The following is a 4,724-nucleotide window of genomic DNA, read 5'->3' on the forward strand; positions in this document are numbered from 1 at the left end:
TGAGTCATTCCTCCAACACTCCAATTAGTGCTCCTAACCATGAGTCATTCCTCCAGCACTCTATTATTATTATTTTATTTTGAGGCAGGATTTCTCTGTATACCCTAGGCTGGTCTTGAACTTGTTATGTAACCCTAGCTGTCCTCAACCTTTTGATCCTGTCTCAGTTTTCTTTTTTCCTATTCTTTTTTCTTTTTTGTTTTTTCAAGACAAGAGTTTCTCTGTAGTTTTAGAGCCTGTCCTGGAACTAGCTTTTGTAGCCCAGGCTGGCCTCGAACTCACAGAGATCTGCCTGCCTGTGCCTCCCGAGTGCTAGGATTAAAGGCACGCGCCACCACCGCCTGGGCCTGTCTCAGTTTTCTATATGCTGGGATTACAAATGTGCGTGGCCATGCCTGCCTTTCTTTGGTTATAAGATCTTGTTGCTGGTGAACGATGCTGATAGTATTTTCTGACTTGTTATGGTGCAGGCCGTGCACTAAGCATGTTCCCAATCGTCTAACCTTTTGCTCAGTTCTTTGCAATGGAACTACTCTGCTACCCCATCTACCAACTCCAAACTGCCAAAGCCAGGCTGTGACTCAGACAGCCTGACCTCAGAGCCACTCTACTCAGAGGGACATTCAGCTCTGGACTTCCTCATTTGCCAAAGCAAGCTCTGCCTGGGGTAGTGAGAGCCTTTCCATTTATTCAGTGAAGCTTGCAAAAATCATTTCAGTGGCAAGTTTTGTTTTGTTTTCTTTTTTGAGGGGCTTTTTTATTTTTGAGACAGGGTTTCTCTGTATAGCTTTGGAGCCTGGCCTAGAACTCGCTTTGTAGACCAGGCCAGCTTCGAACTCACAGAGATCTGCCTGCCTCTGCCTCCCAAGTGTTGGGATTAAAGGCATGCACCACCACTGCCCGTCTGTGACAAGTTTGTAAGAACATAAACTCAGGGGCTGGAGGTAGGGCTCAGCTGTTAAGAGCACCAGTTGTTCTTCCCAGGGACTGGAGTTCAAATTCAGTCCCCACATGGTGGTTCACCACCATCTGAAATTCCACTTCTGACGCCCTCTTCTGATATCTTCGGGCACTGCATCCACGTGGTGTACAGATACACATGCAGATAAAACACTCATATATATATATATATATATTTCTTAAAAAAGAACCTAAATGCAAAAAGCACTATTTACTTTCTCCCCTAGACCTGTGTCTACGTGAGACCATCATTTGAAGATTCCCCTGAGCTAAGGTATTGTCATCTCTTTCAGAGACTCCTTCTTGGGAACAAGATCAAGACAGCATTTGCCCTTGTATGGGAAATGACCTACAACACATCAGGAAATACAGATTCTGACCATTCGTCAGCTTTCTCTTCACTGGCTGGGTGAGTTCTTTTCCCGAGTTGTCAGGTGCATTCTCCCAAGACCCCAGACACCTGTGAAGTTTCTACGGCACGTGCCGACTGCCCTTCCCATGCAGACGTGCCCGGCTTTCTAGTTAGCCAGGAGGTCTATTTGCTTATTTGTTTAGACAAGTTCATACTCTGTAGCTCAGACTGGCCTGCAACTGCTACGTAGACTAGCCTGGCCTTGAACTAACAGAGCCCCTCCTGCTTCTGCCTTCAACAGGCTAGAACTAAGGGTGTGCATTGCTATACCCAGGCCCCCATTTTAGTTGGAAAGTTCTTGCTATGTTCCCCGATTGTCACTGAACTTATGATTCCCAAGTAGCTGAGATAACAGGTCCACAAAAATCTCACCTGTCTGGGCTTTGTGTGTTTAATAACCTTTTCTGCTTAAGTTAACCAAAATGGACATATTTCTGGGAGTTAAGAGCTTCTGAGTGGATTTCATGTGTCCCTGATACCTTTTTTTTGTCTTTGTATCTTTCCAGTAGTGTTACTTTTCATTTGTTTTTTGTTTGTTGTTTGTTTGTTTTTGTTTGTTTTCTTTTCTTTTCTTTTTTTTACAAAGCTACTTTTAATACTTTGGGGTGTGCCCCACAGGAATAAAAAACACTGGGAAGGGGTAACCCCCTCACCCCCAGGAGTGGCCCGTGGGTAGAGAGGCTACCTGAGGGGAAGGAAGCACAAAAGGAACCCGCTGCAGACTCAGGGCAAAGGGAATGCCATCGGTGCTGGGACCTGTGAGCACTACAGGAAGAAACTCGAGCATGGTAGGACTGGCTCCAGGCACACAGGCGTAGGGCAAGAGGGTTGGACACGAAGCCACAAAGCTACTTGGGTTCCTCCTTCTTCTCGTTTTCCTTTTTCTGCTTCTGCTGCATGATCTCCGAGTCCCTCTGCTTGCAGGCGGCAGCAGAAAGCCCATCATCTTGGCGCTTTCCCTTAACCGAGTCGCTCTGCTTCTTCATGTTTTTCTGGCAGGCGAGCTCTCGCTGGTTACCGCGGGTCATGGCTACGGCAGCGGCTCCAACCTGCCTCCGTTGCGTCCCCTCGTTCTGGCCAACCTGTTTGCTTGTTTTCAAGACAAGGTCTCACTATGTAGTTCTGGCCATCCTGGAGCTCACTATGTAAACCAGGCTGGCCTCGAACCCGCAGGGATCCACTTGTCTCTGCCACTTGAGTGCTGGGATTAAAGGTGTGCACCACTATGCCCAGCTAGATCTGTTTTTCTTATAAAAGGATTCTGAAAGTAATATCATCATCATTATTATTTTGGCTCTTGTTTCAATAACCTAATTCATTCAGCAAGCTATGAATCCTTGTATGCTGGCTGGAAATGTAGGGGAAAATAGGGCCAGGTCCTTGTTCTTTTTTCTTACTCTGGGACAGATGTATCAGCAAGTACATTCTAAGGCATGGTGAGATGGGGTTAAAGAGGCTGGGTGGGCCCAACTGTAGAGGCAAGTCAGTAAGACATCAGAAAATGCTCTGCAGCACAGATGACCATTTGGGGCTGGACTTAGAAAGGTAAGAAGGGCCAGGTGCAGTGGTGCATACTTTTAATCCCAGCACTCAGGAGGCAAAGGCAGGTGGATCTCTGTGAGTTCAAGGCCAACATGATCTACTTGGAGAGTTCTAAGATAGCCAGGGCTATATAGTGAGACTATGAAAAAAAGTAATAAAGAAAGAAAAGAAGAGTAAGAAGGAACAGGGGCCTTACAAGTGGACAGGGAGGGCAAATGATAACAGAAAGAGTAGCCCACTGAGGGCCATGATGGGAAATGGAATGTCTTTCGGGAAAAGGCAAGGATAGATAGGTAAGGCTAAAGTAGGAAGTCCAAGGTAATCAGATCTGAGCATGGGAAGAGCCTTGATGAAAGACTTTAGACTTTGCTCTCTAGGTTATAGGGAGAGTGACACCATCAGATCTGTACTTCGCTTATGTGACTGACTGGTCACAGGTGAGGGGCAGGTGTGACATCGGATAACTGCAGTAGTTCAGGGTGGAGATGGCAAGGCTATGACTGAGGCAGAGTGGGAATAAAGACAACAGAGGGTTTTGACAGGTTTACAAATCCTAGTCAAAGCTGCATGGCGCACGCCTTTAGTCCCAGCACTTGGAAAACAGAGGCAGGCAGATCTCTGTGAGTTTGAGGCCAACCTGGTCTACATGAGCTAGTTCCAGGACAAGTACTAATAACTATAGAGAAACCCTGTCTCGAAAAAAAAAAAAAAGCTGGACGAGGCAATCTAGTAGGAAGAAAAGGGTCCCAAGTGCAGGCAAAGTCAGAGACACCCCCACTCCCACTGTTGGGAGTCCCATAAGAACACCAAGCTACACAACCGTAACAGACACGCAGAGGACCTAACTCAGACCCATACAGGGTTGTGACTGACACTTCTGTCTCTATGAGTCCCTATGAGCCCTGCTTAGTTGATTCTGTGGTCTGTGTCCACATGGTGTCCTTGACTCCTCTGGCCCCTACAATCCTCCCCCGCTTCTGTGGGGATCCCCTGGCTCCGCCTTGTGTTTGGCTGTGGGTCTTTGCATCTGTTTCCATCAGTTGCTGAGTGACGCCTCTCTGATAACAATTGGATGAAATGCCGATCTGTGAATATAGCAGAGTATCATTAGGAACACTTGGAATCATTTAATTGACTTTTTTGTTTGTTTTGTTTTTTGAGACAGGGTTTATTTGTGTAGCTTTGGAACCTGTCCTGGAACTTGCTTTGCCTGCTTCTGCCTCCAAGTGTTGGGATTAAAGGCATGCACCACCACCACAAATATTTTGTGTCTAGGTTGATGCCCCAGTCCCACTGCTTGGAGCCTTGCCAGGCTGTAGAAGATGGCCGGTTCGGGCTCCATATCCCCGTTACAAGGGGTCTTCCCTAGGGTCACTCGTGTAGATTCCAGGGAGTTTCCACTGCACTAGGTGTCCACATTAGTCCCCAAATGCCCCCTCCATTCCAGTCTCTCCCAGGACTCTCTGCTCTATCCCAGCTGCCCTGCCCCCACTCCTCCTGCTCCCATACCTGCCCCAGGTCACCCACAAAATCTATTCTATTTCCCCTTCCTAGGAAGATCCATGTGTGCCCCCTTGAGCCCTCCTTGTTATTTAGCCTCTCTGGCTCTCTGGATTGTAGCAGGATTATCCTTTACTTAACAGCTAATGTCCACTTCTAAGTGAGTACATACCATTGTTAGCATCTGTGCTGACCTGCCCTTAGGGTTCTGACAGGATATGTCCTCAGTTGCAGCCACTAAGAGCACCTCCTGTGCACATTGCTGTGTTCCCCTTTAAAAGCTGAACTTCGCCCCCTTCTGTCTGTTTCC

General features: G+C 47.3%; 1 pseudogene; it reads right to left on the minus strand.

The window, feature by feature from the left end:
• Positions 1–2,056: 2,056 nt before the first annotated feature.
• On the minus strand, positions 2,057–2,445 carry LOC101982956 (annotated as a pseudogene).
• Positions 2,446–4,724: the final 2,279 nt, after the last annotated feature.

Source organism: Microtus ochrogaster, chromosome 8, assembly GCF_000317375.1.
Source record: "Microtus ochrogaster isolate Prairie Vole_2 chromosome 8, MicOch1.0, whole genome shotgun sequence".
NCBI lineage: Eukaryota > Metazoa > Chordata > Mammalia > Rodentia > Cricetidae > Microtus > Microtus ochrogaster.